Raw genomic sequence first — 13,363 nt, 5'->3', positions numbered from 1 at the left:
TTTGACCAGCAACACATTTGCAGCTGTGATCTCCAGCATCTGCAGACCTCATTTTTTACTCGAAGATTTTAACCTACTGCGAATCCTCTTACAAGGATGCCTTCCTTGAAGAAGCTCTCTTCCTCCCTCTACAAGGATCTCAGCCGGCTTGGCTCTCTCTCTCTTATTCCTGATGAAGGGCTTATGCTCGAAACGTCGAATTCTCTATTCCTGAGATGCTGCCTAACCTGCTGTGCTTTGACCAGCAACACATTTGCAGCTGTGATCTCCAGCATCTGCAGACCTCATTTTTTACTCATGTTACAGGATGTTGTCGAAGTGTCTACGTTTCAGCATTCCGAAACCTGGGAACACATCCATCCATGACACTGTCTCTCAGTCTCCCCCTCTCTGTGTATACCCCAAACCCCTCCCATGTGGTGATATTTAAACTGATTACCCCGCCATCTCTCTCTGGCAGGGATGTTCACACCCACAGCACCCCCCCCCCGTCAGAGCACAATGGGGATATGGAGCTGGAAATGGGTGGGAGCTGCACATCCTGTCACTTCCAGCATGGGCTGCAAGTTTCCCCTCACTGGGCAGGGATCTAACACAGTGTTACTGAGCAATTCACTGGGGTGGGGTACACAGTCCTACATGCTGGGAGGGTAACTGCTCCTGGGTTACAGATCAATGCACTGGGGTGGGGTACACAGCCCTACATGCTGGGAGGGTAACTGCTCCTGGGTTACAGATCAATGCACTGGGGTGGGGTACACAGCCCTACATGCTGGGAGGGTAACTGCTCCTGGGTTACAGATCAATGCACTGGGGTGGGGTACACAGCCCTACATGCTGGGAGGGTAACTGCTCCTGGGTTACAGATGAATTCACGGGTGATCACTGCACAGGTCTCTGTGCTGGTCAGACTGTCTGGTTGAGGTTTATAGATAATACAATGATGTGGTCAGTGCAGCTCCCCGTGCTGGACAGATATGTAACCTGTGCACGGTACATCATGGTGGTGGGGTGGATGGGGTGAAAGGTGATGGACAGGTCACGGAGTTTCCCGGAAATTTCTGTCACCGACATTCTATAACTGACATTCCCCGGAACGTTCTGTCCCTGACATTCTATAACTGACATTCCCCGGAACGTTCTGTCCCTGACATTCTATAACTGACATTCTGCAGAACGTTCTGTCCCCGACATTCTATAACTGACATTCCCCCGGAACGTTCTGTCCCTGACATTCTATAACTGACATTTCCCGGAACTTTCTGTCCCTGACATTCTATAACTGATATTCCCCGGAACGTTCTGTCCCTGACATTCTATAACTGACATTCCCCGGAACGTCCTGTCCCTGACATTCTATAACTGACATTCCCCGGAACGTTCTGTCCCTGACATTCTATAACCGACATTCCCCGGAACGTTCTGTCCCTGACGTTGTTTGTTTGTGAACGGCCGGACGTCAGTGAATTGAACAAACGATAAGATCCCGAGGGAAGAGATCCCGTTCCAGGGAGAAGGAGACACTGTTCCGAAGGCCCCTCAGGCAGTTAAAGGGGGGAATACGTTTTCCCTGCGTTTACATTTCTCCACGACACAGGATCGACCACAATTTAGACCAAAATACAGAAATTCCCAAACTCCGTTTGTCTTCAGGAAACTGGGAGAGAATCCTTCAGGACAGCAATGTTCCCACCCTCCGTATTAGGAACTGGGAAGGAGTGACCTGTGTCTGCTCTCGAGTGATCGAGTGTGTGGGAATGTTCTAGAAACCATCTGTCCTTATGGATGTGTCTCTGTGTGTTTGGGGAGGGAGGGTTTCTTGTGGTTGATGTCACATTTTTGTCAGTAATTCCGACCTTCCCATTTGTTATTCCAGCTCCAATTATTTTAATAAATCCCTGAATAGAGGGACACATTGGAAAATCTCACTGGGTCCCCGATCAAACGGGTCCCTTTGCCTCCAGGCTGATGGATAATGGGTTTGTTTTCCTTCCTCACAGTTAACGTAGTGACCATCTACGTCCTGCTTTATAAAGATTGTGGATTGTCTCCATGTGTCAGACGTTACCTGGGGGCCATGGCAGCGGCGGATCTCCTGGTCATTATCCTCGACCTGATCCTGAGACACATTCCCATTGTTTATCGGGAACAGTTTTATTTCCTGTACACCGTCCCCGTGTGTAATATCCACGCCGTCCTGCTTTATGCAGCCACTGACTGCTCTGTCTGGTTCACCGTCACTTTCACCTTTGATCGGTTTGTGGCCATTTGTTGCCAGAAGCTGAAAAGTAAATATTGCAGTGAGAAAACGGCGGCTGTGGTTCTGGGAGCAGTGACTGTGCTGAGCTGTTTAAAGAACATTTTCTGGTATTTTATGTTCACGGCTCGGTATTTGCTGGGGAACCTCCCCGGGTTTTGTGATGTAACAGACGCTGTTCTAGTCTCCAGTGTCTGGGTCACAATCGAGTTCCTCCACCACATTCTAACCCCGGGGGTCCCATTTCTCCTGATTCTGCTGCTCAATGTTCTCACCGTCAGACACATTTTAGTGACCAGCAGAGCCCGCAGGAGACTCCGCGCTCACACCAATGGGGACGCTCAGTCTGACACTGAAATGAGAAACCGAAAAAAATCCATCATTTTACTGTTTGTGATCTCGGCCAATTTCATCCTGTTATGGTCAACGTTCATGCTGTATTCTATATGGTACCGGATGGATGATATTGGGTATGAGTCTGTGTATCTCGATGCCTTTGTAGGGGAATTGGGCTTCATGCTGCAGCTCCTCAGTTGCTGCACAAACACCGCGATTTATGCCGTGACCCAGACTAAGTTCAGGCAGCAGCTGAAGAATGTGCTGAAATATCCCTTCACCCAAATCCATCCATCCATCAAATTCCCTCATTAATCACACCATCCGGGATTTTCTCATTTCAGTTCAGTGTTTCAGCGATGGAGCAGCCTGTCGCTATGGTAACAGACTGAGGGGAGCGCTGGTTTGTCCCTCCTTATCCCACAGGGGGGTTTACAGGGAAACATTTCAATGTTTCTCACAACTCAGGGGCCAGTGAGAAAAGGCACCATCCCACTGACTGTATCCATCACTTCCATTTGTAACCAATAAAAATGCTGATTAAAGCGTGCCGAGCAGCAGAGGGACCGATGTTGTTGTGTGTCTTTGTGTTGGAGAAGCTGAGCTGGAGAGAGACAGACTCAGCCCCGAGTCCTGGTCCTCAGGGAAGTGGGGGGCACCGCGCCCTGAGCTCAGGAGCTGGGGTTAACGCCCTCTGTTCCCCCCGACTCCAACCTGGCCACCCCATTACCTCTCCCCTACTCTTTCTCCTCAATTCTCTCTCTCTCTCTTTTAGCACACACTCTCTTTCTCAACCCTCTCCCTCATCCCCCTCTCTCTCACACACACCGCCCCCAAACCCGGTTTCTCCACCTGACTCCACTTTCCCTCCCTCTCTCTCTCTCTCATGCCGTCGCTGTCTCCCTCCCACAATTCCATCTCTACCCCATTTTCCCCACCTCCCACATCTTACCCCCACCCCCCACATGCAGCCTCACCCCCAAACACCCCCAGTCTCTGGGTCAGAGGGAGAGGGAAAGACCAGGGAGACCGAGTATGTCAGAGAGAGTGAGGGAGGAGGGACAGGAGGGAGAGGGATTCAGTCAGAGAGAAACGGAGGAACGTGGGGAGAGAGAGAGACACTGATTGAGGGGGGTCAAGAGTGAGAGATGGTGGAGGGAAAGTGAAGGAGCGGGGGGAGAGAGAGGGGGCAAGGGAGAGATAGGTTGAGATAGGGGAGGGCGAGAGATGGGACGGAGGGAGGGGAGGGAAGGTCAAGAGTGAGGGAGAGGCCGAAAGAGGGGATGGAAGAGGGAGGGAGCGCGAGAGACAGGGAGGAAAAGGGAGAGGGAGAAGGCGAGAGAGGGGAGGGAGGTAGGGGAGGGAAAGAGAGAGGGGAGAGGTTGAGAGAGGGGAGGATGAGACAGGGGAGTGAGGGAGGGGCGGGCAAGAGAGAGGGAGAGAGGGGAGGGGAGAGGGGGGGATGGGGAGAGACTGTAGTGCGAGAGAGGAGGAGGGCGAGGGAGAGGAGGGCGAGAGAGAAGATGGCGAGACAGGGGGAGGGGGACAGAGGGGAGTGCGAATGAGGGGAGAGGGAGGTGAAGGCGAGAGGGAGGGAGAGGGCGAGAGAGGAGAGAGCGAGAGAGGAGAGGGCGAGAGAGGAGAGGGCGAGAGAGGGGAGGGAGGGGTGGGCAAGAGGGAGGGAGAGGGCGAGAGGGAGGGAAATAGTGAGATAGGCGAGTGCGAGAGAGGGGGAGGGCGAGAGAGGGGAGTGCGAGCGAGGGTGAGGGTGAGAGAGATGAGTGAGGCAGGGGAGTGTGAGAGGAAGAGAGAGGGTAACGGAGGGGATGGGAGAGAGGGGGGAGCACGAGTGAGGGTGAGGGCAAGAGAGGGGGAGGGCAAGAGAGGGGGAGCGGGAGGGGAGGACGAGAGGGATGGAGAGTGCAAGAGAGGTGAGGGAGGGTGGGGAGGGCGAGAGGGGGTAGAGGGAGGGGAGGGAGAGAGAGCGGAGAGGTTGTGAGAGGGGAGGACGAGACGGGAGAACAGAGAAAATGGGCCAGAGAGAAGGGGACCCAGAGAGGGGGGACAGCGTGTCGGGGGACAGAGAGAGGGGGGAAAGAGAGAGGGGGACAGAGAGAGGGGAGACAGAGAGAGGGGGCACAGAGAGAGGGAAACCGAGATCGGGGTTGGGGGGACATAAAGAGGGGGACAGAGAGAGGGGGGACGTGGAGAGGGGGACAGAGAGAGCGGGACAGAGAGAGGGTGGACAGAGAGCGAGGGGACAAAGAGAGGGGGACAGAGAGAGGGGCACGGAGAGGGGGACAGAGAGAGGGGGACAGAGGGAGGGGGACAGAGACAGGGGGACGGAGAGAGGGGGACAGAGAGAGTGGGGAGAGAGAGAGGGGGACAGCGAGAGGGGAGACAGAGAGAGTGGGGACAGAGAGAGCGGGACAGACAGATGGGGATGGAGAGAGGGGGACAGAGAGAGGGGGACAGAGGGAGGGGGACAGAGGGAGGGGGACAGAGACAGGGGGACGGAGAGAGGGGGACAGAGAGAGTGGGGAGAGAGAGAGGGGGACAGCGAGAGGGGAGACAGAGAGAGTGGGGACAGAGAGAGCGGGACAGACAGATGGGGATGGAGAGAGGGGGACAGAGAGAGAGTGTGGACAGAGAGAGGGGGACAGAGAGCGGGGGACAGAGAGAGGGGGACAGAGAGGGGGGACAGAGAGCGGGGGACGGAGAGAGGGGGACAGAAAGAGTGGGGGCAGAGAGAGGGGGCCAGAGAGATTAGGGACAGAGGGAGTGGGGACAGAGAGAGGGGGACAGAGAGGGGGGACAGAGAGAGGGGGACAGAGAGAGGGGAGACAGAGAGAGTGGGGACAGAGAGAGCGGGACAGACAGATGGGGATGGAGAGAGGGGGACAGCGAGAGAGTGTGGACAGAGAGAGGGGGACAGAGAGCGGGGGACAGAGAGAGGGGGACAGAGAGAGGGGGACAGAGAGGGGGGACAGAGAGCGGGGGACGGAGAGAGGGGGACAGAAAGAGTGGGGGCAGAGAGAGGGGGCCAGAGAGATTGGGGACAGAGGGAGTGGGGACAGAGAGAGGGGGACAGAGAGGGGGGACAGAGAGAGGGGGACAGAGAGAGGGGAACAGAGGGAGGGGGCAGAGAGAGGATGGACAGAGAGAGGGGGACAGAGAGAGGGGGACAGAGGGAAGGGACAGAGAGAGGGGGAAAGAGAGAAGGGAACAGAGAGAGCGGGACAAAGATACGGGGATAGAGTGAGGGGAACAGAGAGAATGGGAGGGGGGGGACAAAGATACGGGGATAGAGTGAGGGGAACAGAGTAAAGGGGACAGAGAGAGGGGGACAGAGAGAGGGGAGACAGAGAGGGGAGAGAGTGAGGGGGGACAGAAGACAGGGGGACAGGGAGGGTGGAGAGAGAGAGGGTGACAGAGAGAGTGGGCAGAGAGAGGGGGACAGAGCGGGGGACAGAGTGAGGGTGACACAGAGAGGGGTATAGAGAGAGGGGGACAGAGAGAGGGGGATAGAGAGAGGGGGACAGAGAGAGGGAGAAAGAGAGAACGGGACAGAGAGAAGGGGACAGAGAGAGGATGGACAGAGTGGGGAAAAGAGAGAGGGGGACAGAGGGATGGGGACAGAGAGAGGGGGACAGAGAGAAGGGGACAGAGAGAGGATGGACAGAGAGAGGGGGACAGAGAGAGGGGGACAGAGAGAAGGGGACAGAGAGAGGATGGACAGAGAGTGGGGAACAGAGAGAGGGGGGACAGAGGGGGGGGGACAGAGAGAAGTGGACAGAGAGAGGGGTCAGAGAGTTGTGGCAGAGAGAGGCAAACAGAGAGAAGACAACTGAGAGATGTGGAGAGAGGGAGGGGGACAGAGAGAGGGGGATAGAGAGAAGGGAACAGAGAGAGGGGGACAGAGAGAGGAGGACAGAGAGAGGGGGATAAAGAGAGAGGGGTCAGAGAGTTGTGGCAGAGAGAGGCGAACAGAGAGAAGAGAACTGAGAGATGTGGAGAGAGAGCGGGGGACAGAGAGAGGGGGATAGAGATAGTCGGGGCAGAGTGAACGGGACAGAGAGAGAGGGACAGAGAGAGGGGGACAGAGAGAGGGGGAACAGAGCGAGGGGGACAGAGAGAGTGGGGGCAGAGTGAGAGGGACAGAGAGAGAGGGACAGAGAGAGGGGGACAGAGAGAGGGGGAACAGAGCGAGGGGGACAGAGAGAGTGGGGGCAGAGTGAGAGGGACAGAGAGAAAGGGACAGAGAGAGGGCGGACAGAGAGAGGATGGACAAAGAGAGGGGACAGAGAGAGTGAAGTAGAGAGCGGGGGGACAGAGAGTGGGGGATAAAGAGAGGGGGGACAGAGAGCACGGAACAGAAAGAGAAGGGTCAGTGAGAGGTAGGACAGAGAAAGGGGAACAGAGAAAGGGGGACAGAGAGAGTGGGACAGAGAGAGAGGGGACAGAGAGAGTGGCGACAGAGAGAGGGGGATAGAGATAAGGGAACAGAGAGAGGGGGGACAGAGAGAGCGGGACAGAGAAACGGGCGACAGAGAGAGGGGGACAGAGAGAAGGGAACAGTGAGAAGTGGACAGAGAGATGGGGACAGAGAGTGGAGACATAGAGAGCGGGACATAGAGAGGGGGACAGTGAGAGGGGAACAGTGAAAAGGGGACAGATGGGGGGGGATGGAGTGAGGGGGGCAGAGAGTGGGGGGACAAAGAACGGGGACAGGGAGGGTGAACAGAGCGAGTGTGGGACAGAGAGAGGGGGTACAGAGAGGGGATGACAGAGAGAGGAGGATAGACTTATGGGGACAGAGAGACGAGGGGACGGAGGGCAGAGAGGTGGGGGACAGAGTGTGGGTAACAAAGAGAGGGGAAAAGAGAGCGGGGGGACAGAGAGAGAGGGGACAGAGAGAGGGTAACAGAGAGAAGGGAACAGAGAGAAGGGAACAGAGCGAGCGGGACAGAGATACGGGCGACAGAGAGAGGGGCAGAGAGAGGGTGGACAGCGAGAGGGGGACAGAGAGAGTGGGTCAGAGAGAGTGCGGACAGAGAGAGGGAAACATAGAGAAGGGAACAGAGAGAAGGGAACAGAGCGAGCGGGACAGAGCTACGGGCGACAGAGAGAGGGGGACAGAGAGAGGGCGGACAGAGAGAGTGGAGACAGAGAGAGGGGGACAGTGAGAAGTGGACAGAGAGAGGGAAACAGAGAGAAGGCGACAGAGAGAAGTGGACAGAGAGAAGGGGACAGTGAGAGGGGGACATAGGGGGGACATAGAAAGGGAAACTGAGAGAAGGGGACAGAGAGAAGGGGACAGAGAGAAGGGGACAGTGCGAAGTGGACAGAGAGATGGGGACAGAGAGATGGGGACAGAGAGTGGGGACATAGAGAGCGGGACATAGAGAGGGGGACATAGAGAGGGAAACAGAGAGAACGGGACAGAGAGAGGGGGACAGTGAGAGGGGAACCGTGAAAACGGGACAGAGAGAGGGGGTAATGGAGTGAGGGGGACAGAGAGAGGGGGGACAAAGAGAGGAGGGCAGAGACGGGGGAGCAGAGAGTGGGGGGACAAAGAACTGGGACAGGGACGGTGAACAGAGCGAGTGTGGGACAGAGAGAGGGAGTACAGAGAGGGGGTGACAGAGAGAGCAGGATAGACTTATGGGGACAGAGAGACGAGGGGACGGGGGTGCAGAGAGGTGGGGGACAGAGTGAGGGTGACAAAGAGAGGGGAAAAGAGAGCGGGGGGACAGAGAGAGAGGGGACAGAGAGAGGGTAACAGAGAGAAGGGAACAGAGAGAAGGGAACAGAGCGAGCGGGACAGAGCTACGGGCGACAGAGAGGGGGGAGCAGAGAGAGGGTGGACAGAGAGAGGGGGACAGAGAGAGTGGGTCAGAGAGAGTGGGGACAGAGCGAGGGAAACAGACAGAAGGGAACAGAGAGAAGGGAACAGAGCGAGCGGGACAGAGATACGGGCGACAGACAGAGGGGGACAGAGAAAGGGCGGACAGAGAGAGTGGAGCCAGAGAGAGGGGGGCAGAGAGATGGGGACAGAGAGAGGGGGACAGTGAGAGGGGGACAGTGAGAAGTGGACAGAGAGAGGGAAACAGAGAGAAGGTGACAGAGAGAAGTGGACAGAGAGAAGGGGACAGTGAGAGGGGGACATAGAGAAGGGGACAGACAGAAGGGGACAGAGAGAGGGGAGGGCAGAGAGAGGGGGGAACAGAGAGAGGGGGACAGAGAGGGGTGTGACAGAGAGAGGGGAACAGTGAAAAGGGAACAGAGAGAGGCGGATGGAGAGAGGGAGACAGACAGAGGGGGGGACAGAGAGAGGGGGGACAAAGAGAGGGGGACAGAGAGAGAGGGGACAGAGAGAGAGGGGGTACAAAGAGAGAGGAAAAGAGAGAGTGGGGACAGAGAGAGGTGGTTTAAAGAGAGAGGGGTCAGAGAGTTGTGGCAGAGAGAGGCGAACAGTGAGAAAAGAACTGAGAGATGTGGAGAGAGAGAGGGATACAGAGAAAGGGGGATAGAGAGAAGGGGACAGAGAGAGGGACAGAGAGAGGGGGAACAGAGCGAGGGGGACAGAGAGAGTGGGGGCAGAGTGAGCGGGACAGAGAGAGAGGGACAGAGAGAGGGGCACAGACAGAAGAGGACTGAGAGATGGGGACAGATAGAGATGGACAGAGAGAGGGCGACAGAGAAGGTGGGGAGAGAGAGAGGGTGGACAGAGATAGTGGGGACAGAGGGAGTGGGGACAGAGAGAGTGGGGACAGAGAGAGGGAAACAGAGAGGAGTGGACAGAGAAAGCGGGGACAGAGAGAGGGAAACAGAAAGTGGGGGACAGAGACAGGAGGACAGATTTAGGGGGCCAGAGAGAGTGGGGGACAGAGAGAGGGGGACAGAGAGAGGGGGGTGGTCAGAGGGGGTGGACAGAGAGGGGGGACAGAGGGGGGGACAGAGACGGGGGGGACAGAGAGAGATTGCAGACAGAGAGAGAGGGGGATCAGAGAGACGGGGTGCTGAGCGAGTGGGGACCGAGAGAGGGGGACAAGAGAGTGGGGACAGAGAGAGGGTGATAGAGAGAGGGGGGACAGAGAGAGGGTCGACAGCGAGAGGGGGGGACAGAGAGAGGGGGGACAGAGAGAGGGGGACAGAGAGGGGATGGATAAAGAGATGGGACAGAGAGAGGGAAGTAGAGAGCGGGGGTCAGAGAGTGGGGTTAAGAGAGAGTGGGGACAGAGAGAGGGGGATAAAGAGAGGGGGACAGAGTGAGCGGAACAGAAAGAGAAGGGTCAGTGAGAGGCGGGACAGAGAAAGGGGAACAGAGAAAGGGGGACAGAGAGAGGGCGGACAGAGTGAGTGGGGACAGAGAGAGGGTAACAGAGAGAGGGGGACAGAGAGAGGGCGGACAGAGTGAGTGGGGACAGAGAGAGGGTAACAGAGAGAGGGGGACAGAGAGAGGGCGGACAGAGTGAGTGGGGACAGAGAGAGGGTAACAGAGAGAGGGGGACAGAGAGAGCGGAACAGAGATACGGGCAACAGAGAGAGGGGGACAGAGAGAATGGGAGAGAGAGAGGGGGACAGAGACGGGGGAACAGAGAGTGGGGGGACAAAGAGCGGGGACAGAGAGGGGGGACAGAGAGAGGGAAACAGAAAGAGGGGGACAGAGAGAGGGGGATGGAGTGAGGGGGACAGAGAGAGTGGGACAGAGGGAGAGGAACAGAGAGGGGGGCATAGTGATAGGGGAACAGAAAGGGGTAGGCAGAGAGAGGGGGAACGCGGGGTACAGAGAGAGTCGGACAGAGAGACGGGGGACACAGCGAGTGGGGACAGAGAGAGAGGATGGACAGGGGGGATAGGGACGGTGAACAGAGCGAGGGTGGGACAGAGAGAGGGGGCACAGAGAGGGGGTGACAGAGAGAGGAGGATAGACTTATGGGGACAGAGAGACGAGGGGACGGGGGCAGAGGGGTGGGGGACAGAGTGAGGGTGACAAAGAGAGGGGAAAAGAGAGCGGGGGGACAGAGAGAGGGGACAGAGAGAGGGTAACAGAGAGAAGGGAACAGAGAGAAGGGAACAGAGCGAGCGGGACAGAGCTACGGGCGACAGAGAGAGGGGGACAGAGAGAGGGCGGACAGAGAGAGTGGGGACAGAGAGAGTGGGGACAGAGAGAGGGCGGACAGAGAGAGGGGACAGAGAGAGGGCAGACAGAGAGAGTGGGTCAGAGAGAGTGGGGACAGAGAGAGGGTAACAGAGAGAAGGTGACAGAGAGAAGGGAACAGAGAGAAGGGAACAGAGAGAGTGGGACAGGTATACGGGCGACAGAGAGAGGGGACAGAGAGAGGGCGGACAGAGAGAGTGGAGACAGAGAGAGGGGGACAGAGAGAGGGGGACAGAGAGAGGGGGACAGAGAGAGTGGAGACAGAGAGAGGGGGACAGAGAGAGGGGGACAGAGAGAGGGGGACAGTGAGAAGGTGACAGAGAGAAGTGGACAGAGAGAAGGGGACAGAGAGAGGGTGAACAGAGAGAGGGGGACAGAGAGAGGGTGAACAGAGAGAGGGGGGCACAGAGAGGAGGCACAGAGAGGGGTGTGACAGAGAGAGGGGGATGGAGAGAGGGGGGACAAAGAGAGTGGGGACAGAGGGAGAGGGGGTACAAAGAGAGAGGAAAAGAGAGAGTGGCGACAGAGAGAGGGGGATAAAGAGAGAGGGGTCAGAGAGTTGTGGCAGAGAGAGGCGAACAGAGAGAAGAGAACTGAGAGATGTAGAGACAGAGAGGGGTACAGAGAAAGGGGGATAGAGAGAAGGGGACAGAGAGAGGGGGACAGAGAGAGTGGGAACAGAGCCAGGGGGGCAGAGAGAGTGGGGCAGACTGAGCGGGACAGAGAGAGAGGGACAGAGAGAGGGGCACAGACAGAAGAGGTCTGAGAGATGGGGACAGAGATGGTGGGGCAGAGGGAGGGGGACAGAGAGAAGGGGAGAGATAGAGATGGACAGAGAGAGGGCGGGCAGAGAGAGTGGGGACAGAGAGAGGGAAACAGAGAGTGGGGGATAAAGAGAGGGGTCAGAGAGTTGTGGCAGAGAGAGGCGAACAGAGAGAAGAGAACTGAGAGATGTGGAGAGAGGGAGGGGTACAGGGAAAGGGGGACAGAGAGAAGTGGACAGAGAGAGGGTGAACAGAGAGAGGGAAACAGAAAGAGGGGGACAGAGAGAGTGGGAAAGAAGCAGGGGAACAGAGAGGGGGATAGAGGGAGGGGGAGAGTGAGAAGGAGACAGTGAGAAGGGGACAGAGAGAGGCCAACAGAAAGAGGGGGACAGTGAGAGGGGTGACGTGTAGAGGGAGACAGAGAGCGGGAGACAGAGAGAGGGGGACAGAGAGAGAGGAGACAGAGAGAGGAGGACAGCGAGAGGGGACAGAGCGAGGGGTGACAGAGTGGGGGGGACAGAAGACAGGGAGACAGCGAGGGTGGACAGAGCGAGGGTGGAGCAGAGAGAGGGGGGACAGAGAGAGGGGGGACAGAGAGTGGGGCGACAGAGGAAGGGGGACAGAGGGAGGTGGGACAGAGAGAGAGGAGAACAGAGAGAGGGGAACAGTGAAAAGGGGACAGAGAGAGGGAAACAGAAAGAGGGGGACAGAGAGAGTGGGACAGAGGGAGGGGAACAGAGAGGGAGGATAGAGTGAGGGGGACAGAGAGGGGGGAGCAGAGAGGGGGATAGAGAGGGCAACAGAGGGGGGGACATAGAGAGGGGAACAGGGAGAGGGGGACAGAGAGAGGGGAACAGCGAGAGGGGAACAGAGAGAAGGGGACAGAGAGAGAGGGACAGAGAGCAGAGGACTGAGAGATGGGGACAGAACGAGGGGGGACAGAGGGAGGGGGACAGAGAGAAGGGGGCAGAGAGAGGGGGCCATAGAGTGGGGAACAGAGAGAAGGGTGGACAGAGCGAGGGTGGAGCAGAGAGAGGGGGGACAGAGAGAGGGGGGACAGAGAGTGGGGCGACAGAGGAAGGGGGACAGAGAGAAGGGGATAGAGACAGAGGAGACAGAGACAGAGGGGACAGAGACAGAGGGGAGACAGAGAGTGGAATAGAGGTCGGGGGGCAGAGAGTGGGGGAAAGAGAGTGTGGGGACAGAGAAAGTGAGATAAAGAGAGGGGGACAGAGAGAGAGGAACAGAAAGAGAAGGGACAGAGAGAGGCGGGACAAAGAGAAGGGGACAGAGAGAAAGAGACAGAGAGAGGGTGCAGACAGAGGGAGGTGGACAAAGAATCGGGGGACAGAGCGAGTGGAGAGAGAGAGATGGGGGACAGAGTGATTGGGGACAGAGAGACGGGGACAGAGAGATGGGGGACAGAGCACGTGGGGACAGAGAGAGAGGAGGGACCGAGAGAAGGGAGCCGGGGGGGGGGACAGAAAGAGGGGAACAGAGAGAAGGGGACAGAGAGACGGGGACAGAGAGAGGGGGACAGAGAGAGGGGGACAGAGAGACGGGGACAGAGAGAAGGGGACAGAGAGAGGGGGACAGAGAGATGGGGACAGAGAGATGGGGACAGAGAGACGGGGACAGAGAGAGGGGGACAGAGAGATGGGGACAGAGAGCAGAGGACTGAGGGATGGGGACAGAACGAGGGGGGACAGAACGAGGGGGGAAAGAGAGAAAAGAGGACATAGAAGGGGAACAGAGAGAAGGGCACAGAGACGAGGGGACAGAGAGAGGGGGCAGAGTGAGGGCTGACCTGGAGAGGGGGACAGAGAGAGGGGGGAACAGATG

Source organism: Hemiscyllium ocellatum, unplaced genomic scaffold, assembly GCF_020745735.1.
Source record: "Hemiscyllium ocellatum isolate sHemOce1 unplaced genomic scaffold, sHemOce1.pat.X.cur. scaffold_124_pat_ctg1, whole genome shotgun sequence".
Lineage (NCBI taxonomy): Eukaryota > Metazoa > Chordata > Chondrichthyes > Orectolobiformes > Hemiscylliidae > Hemiscyllium > Hemiscyllium ocellatum.
The sequence above is the reverse complement of the archived record's forward strand: the minus strand, read 5'-3'. Positions refer to the sequence as shown.